The sequence below is a fragment of the Ambystoma mexicanum genome, chromosome 4p (assembly GCF_040938575.1).
Source record: "Ambystoma mexicanum isolate Mex_15411 chromosome 4p, UKY_AmexF1_1, whole genome shotgun sequence".
Taxonomy (NCBI): domain Eukaryota; kingdom Metazoa; phylum Chordata; class Amphibia; order Caudata; family Ambystomatidae; genus Ambystoma; species Ambystoma mexicanum.
Window position 1 is genome coordinate 282,368,081 of NC_090927.1, and position 12,420 is coordinate 282,380,500.

The following is a 12,420-nucleotide window of genomic DNA, read 5'->3' on the forward strand; positions in this document are numbered from 1 at the left end:
GATGACTTTGACCTCTTACAGTGGCCCTCCTAGGGTCTACAGGTATCGGTAGTTTCAACAAAAAGGGGACCGGTCTGAGTCTTTTGAATGAAAGGTCATTTGGTGCTGGACCACTCTGCCCTTGGTCTCTCCCTGGGTTTTCTAAACAGTTCTGTAACACACAAAGTCTTTGTTCCTTGATTCACATTTCATTGCCACTTTCAACCTTCGCTCAATCACAGTTCTGTTTACTATCGGTTCTCCCTCTGACTCACCGGCTGTGATGAACCGCTTGGTATTTCTGGACTCTGAAGTCAAGGGCGGTACCACGGTAGCAAGCGTGTCTCCCTGTCTCGGTTATCAGTGTAGGAGGGTTCTGTGCACTGCTGACACCTGCTACACCACATGCTGGCTGTTGTTCCCACCCTTGTGATTCCTTTCTCTTAGGCATCACGGGTCACGGTCGACAAGGGCAAGGGCTCTTCCCTCCTTGTTGTCCTTTCGCTTCTCGCCGCCTTTCTTCTCCTCTTGAACTACCATCCTGCAACAGCTGCCTCGTCACATGGTCTGCCTTGCTCAAAGTGTGCTCTCGTGCTCCACATTTTATCCGTGTGGGGAAGGGAAAGGGCCGTCAGGTGTGTGTGGTTATTGTTAATTGCCTGTCTTTGCCTGACCCTTATGTTGGGACATGTCAGGTAAATGGCCCTGGTGTTAGTCCGTTGTCTTTCGTGGTGTAAGACAGTGTTTGTGTCGGAAATGGGGGATAGAACGTCTGAGTATCCTACGGGGTAGGATGGGGAAAAGGTGTTCTAAGGAAGGGGGTATGGCATCTCACCCATCGGTGTGCCACTTCCACTCCCCAAGGATCCCCCATCCTTCCCCACTACTCCACCCCCAGGAACTGGATTCAATAGCAATGGCCATGTTCTGGCCACCTGGATGACAGATCCCCAGTGACTAGCAAGTGAGACACCTTCAGGTTTCTCACAGCTGACATTCAGGTGCTTCATGGTTGGTTAGTTGTGGCAGGTGTGCTGCATTGGTTTGGGTAGGAGGAGCTTCAAGGGTAGTTGTTTGGTGCATGGGGAGGGTGCGAGTAGCAAGTCTGGATAATCTGTGAGTTCTTAAGGAGGGGCGTGTAGTAGGGGGTGTGTGAAGTCTGTTCTTGCTCTGAGTTGAGAACAACGTGCTGTCCCTAGGCAGGCCTTGGTTTTACCTTTGTAGTCTGAGCATTGAATGGTGTCAGGCAGGTGCATTGCAGCCCACAGCAGGTTGTTCTCCTCTCTGTGTAACATCTGGGGTCTGTTGGTGGGCACAGAATTGTGTATTTAAATGGCTTGTGAGAGGGCTTGTCACACTTGCCTCTATGGGAGGTGGTATTTGGAGTGACAGAGACATGCAGATTTGCATCTGGGGTGACAAGTCTTATTCTACTGGTGGGTCCAGAATGGTGATGAGTTTGTGTGAGGGAGTTCTTGATGAGATCGGGTAGCTGATCTGCAGGTGTTTCAGAGACTTTGCTTCCAGTAAAGAGTCGTGCTAAAGGGTCGGGTTTGTGCAAAGCAGGTTGAGTGCAAAAGAGTGACGATGTGATTGCTGGTGTTGATGTTTCCAGGAGTGGGAGATGTGGCTGGTGAGGCAGGTGTGGGGGAAGCTATTCTAGTGTGCCTCTGGTAGAGTGGAGGCCTCAAGGGCTGCTTCTTGGTAGTGGGGCACAGCAGTGGATTGCTTTTACGGATAACTAGTTTGCAGGGCAATGGGGTAGAGTGGCACTGGGCTGAAGGAAGATTAATTCCCTCAAATATTCTGTGGGGTTAGGGGTAGGGAGCATAGCTGGCAGTAGACCATAAGCGGTGGAGTGAAACTGTGGAGGAATGGAGTTTGGGGCGGTACGTCGGCAGGAAACTGCATGAATACAAATAATGGTACAAGGCATTTACGTGCGAAGTGCGTTACACAGGAAGCCATCTGGTGTGAGAGCCACCAGCAGAGTGTAAATTGTTTTGTGAATAAAACTTCCTGACAAGTACTGCCTTTCCTGATTTAAGAAGTAAAATGGTTGCACCTAGAGTAGCTGACCAACCTGGAACAGTGGGTCTGGGTGAGGTACCAGTTGCAATCTGAGCAGCTGAGTTCTGCAAGATTTGGAGGCAATTAATCAAGTATCCTGGCTGAGCTAGATACAAGGAATTGCAATAATCAATTATACTAAGCACCACAGAACAACAACCGGAGTGCGTAGATGGCGTGGAAGAAAACAAAACACTCTCCGAAGTATCTTCAAATGGAAGTGGCCATACTGGCAAACTGCACTGATTTGAGCTGTACAGGATAATGAAGCCGACAATGTCACTCCAAGGTCCTTAACCACAGCTGTAGGTGAGGTAAAAGGGCCAATGGCCAGAAAACTGGGGTCCAGAGGGAGGCCACCGAAGGGAGCCAATCACCATTACCTCTATTTTGTCCCCATTCAGCTTAAGTTAGTTGTCACTCATCTAACCCCACCAACCCCCCGCTTCCAGTGGGCCCCTCAGCTGAGATGCAATATTGTGATTCAGAAGATTTAACCAAACAACGTGGGATTGGCTAAGGACAATCAGGGGCTGAATATAGACATTGAACAGGATCAGGGACAAGGCTGAATCCTGAGGAACCCCGCAAGTCAGAGGGGCTGAAACTGATTGAAAGGGTGCCAGCGAGATCGAAACCAGGATAGAACGTTCCCTGAAAAGACGCACCCCTGATAGGCGTTTGAGAAGGGTGGAGTGGTTGATAGTATTGAATGCAGCTGACATATTTAATAAAATCATTGCACCCACTCCACCCTGATCAGAGAGATGAGCTGGTCCTCCACCACAGAGACAAGCACACTTTCTGAGCCACTGCCTTAGCCAGAAACTTGACTGAAAGGAATCAAAGAAAAACGTGTCTTCAAAAAGCTTGCCAAGCAGGGGGTAACGAATGAGTCAAGAAGTGTCATGATGAAGGGCAGGAGGAGTATAGGGTGAACAATTATTGGGATCATGCGGTCTAGGCAAGGTTTTTTTAGGAGATGGATCACTAAAGCAAGCTTTAATGCAGGAGAAATCTCTTCAGAAGAACAAGAATAATGCACTGCATGTCGCATCAATGGGAGAGGCAGTCTTCATGATGATTCTGCCCTCCAGCATTAAATCATAGTTTAAGTTCTAAAAGAGAGCATTTCAGAGTGATCACTGCTTTCAATGGAACAACCACACTCCACTCACCACTACACAAGCCTATACAGCTGAACACACCCCCACCTCCAGAGCGCTAATTATATTAGTTCACCTAGGAAGAGAACATATGGCATTGAGACAAACAAACATATAACTCAGACCATGGTCCTCAGTTCAGTCATGCAGCATCCGTGGCTATCCCAGAATAAGCTCTACCATTTAATCTAAACCTGTGCCTTTTCCAGCTGACCACCAATGCACCCTACACATAGCTCCGCCAGTGCACATCGGTGCTGCCCAATTTCAGCACTTGTTTACAAATATACTTCTCCCACTGCCCCAAATATGCCATTGTAATTTTGAGAGCCACACACTGATCTGGCTATGCACACCAGTTCTGTCCTGCTAATTGAAATTCCTAGCGCAGTTCCTATCAATTGTGGCTGATCATTATTCTTGAACTGGGAAGTGCGCAAAACTGAACAAAATGATCCACAATTCTAATCACATGCACTCAGCCACAGAATGCCAGCATGCCAAGACTTGTGCAGAAACCCATGAGTCCATCTGATCTACCAAGTCCTTCTGCATTGTGTCATTTATTGAAGCATTACAGCCTGTACCAGAGGGCTCTATTGTGCTATAGGTGACAACTACCCAAGTTAATTATCCTGTGCCAAAGGTTAGGGCCTCTAATGAAGGTGTGGGTCACCTAGAACACAATAGAGCCTTACTATAAAGGCGGTATTTCTATTAGCGCTTGGGCAGAGAATAACAGTGGAAGCCTCACCTGGGCTTGAATTATTTCAGGTGTTTCCCTCAGGTTGTCTACAATGTTTATTGTTTTCTAGTATTCATTGCTGTCTTTAAAATATTGCAGGGCTTCTTTAACTTTGTTTAAGACCACTAGTTGCAGCCAATTTTATTTGTCTTTTTTAGGTACACCATACACTAGGATAACCAAAGATTGATCTGTTGGCCATTGCACTCCTACAGCGTATACATTTTCTTTGAGATCTAATGGCAAGTAAACTACTTTGCCATGAATACCTTTCAATAATTCAAAGGTAGGCAACTTCGCTGTGTTTGGTTGAAGGCGTATTATCGCTTGAAATGGGTGTACCGTTTGGATTATAAGGCTCTCATACAAATTAAGCTGTTGAAGTGGTTTTGGCAGCGGGAAGTTATTACTGATAGCCTATGAAGGCATTTGGTTATTGTCAGGTTTTGCAGTGCAGTATGTGCACAGTATTGAGAGGTTAGTAATTTCATATTTGTTTTCTGCTATAAGGTAGAGAGCTAATTGGAGCCATTGGGATTCCTCATTGTCTTCTATTTTGTACGTTATATCTATAGTTTTGGTGCTCTTTGCATAAAATATTCTGCAGCAACACACACATATTTGGTTTGGTACTTTGCTATTTCTTTTTTGTATGTGTGTAATAGAAGGTTGACATCTGCAAGGTTGTTGCTACTCTTGTTTAAAGATACTGAATTTTGTAAGTGCTCTCCAGTTCTAAAATATTTGCTTTGAAAGTGGTCTATTTCTTCAAGCAGTTATTTGGCTGTGCCATGTAGGAGAATGCCATTTAAATGCTCCAGTGCTAAAGCAGGACTTTTTGATTAGTACAGTTTGTGAATGAGATTTCGTACAGTACAATGGGGTGTTGCTAACATTTTGATATGGTGGAAGGTGCTTTTGCAAGCAGGTCCAGAAATGCAGGCTAATTAATGTCCTCGTAGTCCTATGTATGTGCGCACTGTACAGGAGTCCATAGTTTGTCATATTAAAATTTTTTCTCTTTGGCTTTCACATACTGATTGAGGAACTGCTGCAAAGATTTAAAAGATTGTTTGCGCACTTTCCACATCGATGTGCACAGCCATTTGTAGACGGGACATATTGGTTTAGTGGAATGGAGAGTTGATGCTACGTTTGGTGGGGATATTCTTGAAAGCAGTCGTTCCTCTTCCATTATGGTGTTGTCTACCTTTTCATACCCTCGCCCACTGGTATGTATGGCAATTTGGTTTGTTTGCTCTTGTTTATATGCCTCTTCATTGAAATATGGCTCTGTGCTGTGCTGGTGGTGTGACTCCACTCACCTGTACAGATATTTCCAAAGGTATCTATGCTGATATTGCGTTTGTTGTGAAGTACTTGTAGTTTACTAATTCATTTTGTTAGTGGTTTCATTCTGTTTAAAATTAATATAAAGAATTTCCTTTTGAGGAGCACTGTCCGCGAGTGCTTGCAGGATCAGTTTTCTTCAGTAAGTTCTAAGGCTTGAGCGCAATTTCTCCCCTGTTTTATAAGGTTCTGAAGGACTCTGTGGTGGAAAATGTTTTGTAAAGGTTTTTGTTGGGGCATGCTTACTTGTGGTTACATTAACATTTGTAGGTGCAGTGTTAGCACTAGTGGTAGTTGCAATCTTCCTAATACATTTCTTTTTATTTTTACATTTTGAAAGATGAGTCACAGTTGCTTTCCTGTTAGCTGCTTCAGTTTTGCTTAGTGACTATATTAGCTGTTTTGGTTGATTTTTTTGTACAAATTCTGCTAGAGGTGGATGGCTATTTTGTATGCTTTTAGTTCGATCTGCTCTATTTCTGCGTTGCTTTCTACAGAGTTGCTTTTTGGTAGGCATTCTTCAGTGTCTGTTGTAGAAAAAAGGAAAGTGTGGGTTGGGAGGTTGTGCAATGTATATGTATGCACTGTGCATGATTGTCTGAATATGAGGGTAGGCATACATATAGAGGTGTGTTTTTGTGGAATTGGCTGTTACTTTAGGTTGGGACTGCTGTACTGGTATCGGTGTGTTACGATACTGGCGTTCAGATGACAATACAAAGTGTGCACCTGCTGAGGTGCAATGAGTAAGAGTGAAGCAAATGCTGTTGGGTTGATACAATTGTGTAGCCTAGGATACAGGGGCATTGCACTGTCTGAGTAACAGGCAGAACACTACGACAGTATTGCACTTACTTTGTTGGATGTGAAGAGTAGGTTTCTTCTGGGTTATATTTTCCACTTGAGACACCACTGGCTTTCAGGAGAGTGGTCTTCATTGCAATTGCGAAAGAAGGAAGTTAGTACATATGTGTGTTAATGGCACAGTAATTGCACTTGGAGAACACATTATATAAAATTCTAGAAGGATTTCTTGGCAGGAAGAGTTAGTGTGTGTGTGTGAAATTGCCAGCTTTGTATAGGAATGGGGACTTGGAAGCATCAGCATTGTGCTCCGGGGGGCAGTGGTGTATTTATAAGTGTGTCTTATGAGGTGCATTGCTGTTGCACTATTTACATTGGAAATGGATTAGTGCAAGTTGTAGTAGGGTAAGAAAAAGGCTCAGAAAGATTTACAGATTGGAAAGGATTATGTTTCTGTGTGTGGAATTCCATTAACTTTCACGTACATAGATGTTTGCTACATGAGTGTAGAAATGCTTTCTGTTGTTTGATTTCTTTATCCACATTTACAAATGGCACTGTTCCCAATATACACATGCATTTGTTTGCTTTTCAAGCAACGGTGCGTTCTGTCAGTTGTGCAAAGTATGTACTTGCCATGCTTTGCCAACATACATGCAGTATCCCTTTTCTGTGTGCATTTTGGGCATTTCACATAGGACCTGCCACTTCAACTTGCTGTAAAGGTGTTTCCAATGTGGTTCATTTACAAATATATCAGAGAGAGTGGTGATAAAATGGAAATATGAAGTGTGAAAGAGTTATGCAAGTGGGCATTAAAAGAAATGTTTGTAAGCACACACCATTGTAAGTAAGAGCCACTTGACGTTAGGAGATGGGACAAATGACAGTATGATTATTTAGTAGGTTATGCAAGGTAATTGGCAGGTACCCTGTTCACATACATGCAATCTATGTACTTGCTATGCTTTGGTAAGATACATGCAGTATTCCTTTTCTGTGTGCATTCTATGTATTTTATAGCAGGTATGTTAGTGTGAGAAGTGGTTGTAAAAATGGCAGAAGGAATGAAGAGAATAACAGTTTGCACATTACAATGGGTGATATTGGTACGAGAAAATGTTGAAAGCACACAGTATTGTAAGTGCCACTTGATTGTAGGAGATGGGACAAATTACAGTATGCTTATTGAGTAGGTTATGCACGGTAAGTGGCAGGTACCCTGTTCATACGCATTTGTAAAACAGTTGGAAATGAACTCTACAAAATATATGCATACCTGTAGTTTGTGTTGATGGATGCAGATGTGGATAAATCTGGAAGCAGATATGTTGGAGAGTTGTACAGTACTTTGTTCTGGAGGTGATTTGCAATCACAGCAGACTTTTAGCCAAAGTGTTCAACAGTAGATCTAAAGTGCTGAACTGTGATCACAGAGGTAGATGTAGAGGTCTTGTATGTGATTGGTGGATGGTTGTGTGACTGCTTATCTGTAGCCAATGAGGGAGTGGTACAGAGAGTGATGTGGAAAGGGAAGAAGGGCTGGCCCTGTGTTACGGAGTGGGCGGACACTGCAGTAGTCCACGGACAGGGTGTGCCACATCCGGGTCCTTACAGGATGCCTGGCATGGAAAGGGGACTGCGGGGATTAGCCAATCTGGTGTTGAGGTTGTGCTGTGTAGTAAAGATGGCAAAGGTGCAGAAAGTCAGGGTGTTGGTACTTGAAGATATATTTGTAAATGTTTTAGAGATGTATGCTGTCTAAACATATGGCTACCAATTTTGATTTTGAAGCAGTGGAGGTTTTGTGGTCAACTGTGCCTGGCTCCAATATGCAGGCAGTGGTTGGAGTCTGTATGAGTATGTCCATTTGGACCAGTCCAGATGTAGTAGTACTGCATTGGGCATTTGGAATATATCAGTGCTCCTAGTTTGTTGAGTGCTCTGCAAAAATTGGTTCAGGCAGTGATGGTGGTTCTTCCAAGTACCAAGGTTATTCTTTCTGAGATGCTACCTAGGGTAGCATGGGACAATTGTAATGTTTTTGTCCCCAGCAAAATGGTGGAAGGTCTTTGGTTAACAATGGCATGTATGTTTTCTTGCTCAGAGCTGGGATGTTCTCTTGTAATAATGAGAATATTGACTCTGTTAATGTTAATTATTTCAAAGCAGATGGCATTTCTTTATCCATCCTGGGAAATGCCAAGTTATTTTGCAATATAAGGAATGCTTTACAGAGGTTAATGTAAAGAAATCTGGAGGAAAATAAGTGGAAAAAACAAAACAGATACAAAATAAATGATGTTTTAGAAGCACCTTTAAAAAAAAGAAAAAAGCTCTTTTCAGAGCCACCACTAAAGAGGAAATCTCCTACCCTGGTTGAAATGTCTGTCCCCACCTTCGTGAATTGCACGATATGTCTGCGGACACCGCGGTAGTCATTGGTTTGCATGTGCCACATCCGGGGCTTTTGAGGCTGGTAGCCATGGAAATGGGACTCTGGAGACGAAGGGCTGTTTGCTGAGAAGAGTGCAGATGGTTATGGCTATGGCTGTGTCTTTCAGGAGGCAGTGTGTCTGGATTTTGGGAGACTCTTGGCTACATTGGTTGCAGGTGTATGCAAAGCATTGTGGAGTGGCTGCACATTTTGGATTCCATCATGTGGATGTGTATTGGTATGGAGTGTGCGGAATGAAGTGGCTGGAATTGGTTCCTCTTTGTGCCACTTTGGTGACACACCATCATCCAGACATTATTATTATTCATTGTGGAGGGAACAGTTTAGGACAGGTTACCAGAATCTCACTACAGTTTGCAATGAAGGAGGCACTTGCGAAAGTCATGGACATGTTTAAAAAACTCCAGAGTAATTTTTTCTCGCATTGCTCAGAGACAGACTTGGCTTCACTGTTCTTCATTTGGTCCGCAAATGGAGAAAGCGAGGTGCAATATCAACAGGGCTGTTTGCGCCTTTTTGGGAGATGTTGTCATGCCGTCCTTCCACAATGAAAATATTACATTTCATAGCACAAACATTTTTCGCAGAGATGGAGTCCATCTAACTGATGCTGGTAATCAGCTTTTTCTACGAAATATCCAAAATGCATTGCAGCCCTTTTTACAAGTATACAAAGCATTTTTCCAGTAGGTGTTGGCTTCTTTCACCGTTTCAAAAACAAACATATACCACAAAAAGGCTCTTTTCAGAGCCAACACTGTCTCCCGGAAAAGAGTGCAATGTTTTTGAAAGCGCCACCCCCTTCATTTTATTTTAAGTCCGCGGACTGTCTGCAGAATTCTCAGAATGCCCAGGGCCCTGCACCATTTCATTGGCACTTCTATTTTTAAACTGTGAAAGCTGGCTCTGAAAAGAGCCTTTTTCTGTTTTGCTTTTTGTTGGTTTGTATTTTCTTTGGTGGTTTTAGACATGACACATAAGGGAAAGGAAGGGAAGGGAGGATAGGAAGGGGCACCAGCCACAGGGATAAGAAAGGGCAAGTGGAGAGAGGAAGATGTTCGGTGGGCCTCACTTAGGTAGGGGGCACTCTTTCTCGTGCTCCCTGACCGAAGCCTCGAAAGCACTTCGAAATTGCTCTGCCCTGAAGAGTACTGCATCGCAATAAATCTACAATTCAGTGACCCTCGAAAGGTAAGGGTCTGAGGCGGTGCGTATGTCCTGTGAGGCTGGTACAGGGATCCGCTGCCCCACAGGAGTGCCCCTTGTGGTGACAGGGGCAGATACAGAGGATGTTGTAGAGGATCTCAACTTACTACTTTGTTCAAAGGGGACCACCCTTCGAACTACTGCCTTCTGGTCCGACTCAGGTGTCGCCGCATGGAGGTGGTCCTGTAGCTATACAGGCCAGGTTTGCCATGACTGAGCACAGATTTGCACTCAGTGCAGCGCACCTTGACTGCACGTGCCTTGGGTACCCCTCCAACGGCGGTAAAGAGCCTCCACACCCAAGATTCACGCTAGCCGGAACTAGTGGGGACTTCCACGATGTGATCTTCGTCTTCCTCTTGATCCCTCTATACATCACCATGCCTGTTCCCCTCCCCACGCCCTTGGAAAGGTGGTGGTGGTGGAGGGGGCAGGGGTGGTGCTGAGGCAGAGGCAGCCATCACCAAAGATGTCAGGAACCACCAGCAAGCTGTAGCAGTGCTAAGTAGTCCTTGGTATCCAAAAACAGAATGAGGAGCAGCTCTGGGGTGTGGCCCTTTATAGGGGGTGCTGACATGCGCATCGCGGACAGCCACACGTTCCATGGACATTTCAGACCCCAAAGCGGGCTCAAAAAGCTCCAAAAAGTGTCCAGATCGCCAGGGGCATTGACTGGAAAATGTGCAAGGGTGAGGTTTTACAGTAAAACACCTTGGATTGCTCATAAAAGCACTTTTGTGGTGTTGGGGGGCCCAGACACTGCCCGCAGACAACGGCCTACACTGAGCGTGGGTGCGGTCACATGGTGACGTTGTGGACGTTCACGAATGGGACGGGTGTCCGTGGGACACCTATTGCATGGGATATTTTGTGCGCATGCTAATAGGTCTCCTACAGACAGGGTTGGGCTCCCTGTACTAATTAAAAGTATGACACATGTGCATCGGACAGTTCCAGGCAGGCTCGATGTTCGTAGGACCCCAAAGGTGTGATGCGCGAGAACGCAGGCGTCTGCCGGACAGGGGTGGGGTACCCAAACTAATTGCATCACAACTTTACGGACATGCGGACAGGTGCTGTTTTCTACGGACACTTCGATTTTGATTGCGGACAGCCGGACAGGTGCAGTGTACGTAGGACACCTCCATTTGAATTAATTACGGACATTCCGGACAGTCTCCTTGTTCGTAGGACCTCGAAGGTGGGATGTGCATGCCTCCAGGTGTCTGCCGGACAGGGTTAGGGTCCCCAAACGGTTTTGTACAAAAAGACTGTATCTAAATAGTTGCATGTACAAAAGGTTCTACAAATGCTAGCACCAAAAGTTGGAACACCAAAAGTTTGAACTTTTGGTGCTAGCATTGCAGGTAAGTTTTAAAAAAAATGAGGGCAGTGGGGGTGCCCCCCGCTCACTATACTTAACACTATAGTGAGTGGGGGTTGCGGCGGAAACCCCTGCAGCCCCCCGTAAAAGAAAAAAAAATAAAACGACCCTGCAGCGCCAGTTCCCGATCACGGAAGTGAAAGGGAACTGGCGCTGTAGGGACCCAGCGTGAAGAGAAGGTAAGTGGGGTTTGTTTATGTTGGGGGTGTGAGTGGGGGTGTGTGGAAGGTGTGGGTGGAGGGTGTGTGTGGAGGTGTGTCATGAGTGTGTTGTGGGTGTGGGTGGGGGTGTGTGTATGTACGTATGTTCGCATGAGAAAGATGCAAACTTTTGGTAATTTGCACCTTTCTCATGCGAACATTCCGGCTGCGGTAAATTCAACTGCGGTCGGATCACATGGATTCCCCCAAACTAATTAAAGGTGCGTCACAACTTTGCGCACAGGCGCAGTGTTCTACGGACATCTCAATTTTGATTGCGGACAGCTGCAGTGTCTGTAGGACACCTCCATTTTGATTAATTACGGACATTCCGGACAGTCGCGCAGTCCACAGACTCCTAACAGGGTTTTAAAAAAATAAAACGCAAACACATACAGAAACAGTATACATAAAACTTTATTTACACACATAAATATACACATTACGAAAGAGAAGGGGAAGCAGAAATGATACATATACAGGGGAATTGGGTTTTTCTAGAGGTCGGGCATTACGGGAGGAAGGGATTGAGGTCTCATCGTAACATCTTTGGTGATGGAGAATTAGCGGAGATGGTTGGCTGGAACAGGGAGAAGGGGTACAGGTTCAGGTGGGGCAGTGATATTTAATATTCTCCATGATATGTCTTTGTACAAAATCTTTTAAATTGGCAAAAGTGTTCATGAATTGATACATTTTTTCTTCCAAGCTCAGTAGACGATTTTGTATACTGTTACTTTGGTGTTCCATATGCTCATGGACTTGTAGAATGATGTACTGTTTCAGGGGCCTTTCCTTTATTTTCTGTATGCACCGTTAAAGAAAAACAAAATGTGTCAGGTACATGTGAAGCAATGTGTATTAATTGGCTTACTTTGCAAACTGCACTGTGTACCAATAGTATCACTGTCCTCATTCATTTCACCCGAGGAACATTTTGTTGAAGCCACTCCATGGTGCTAGCCATTTCTGTGTAAAAAAAGAGAAATTATGTTTTAGTGTAGCATACTGAACAAACTTTACAGTTATAGGAAACAATGTAGTGCACTTACCAATTT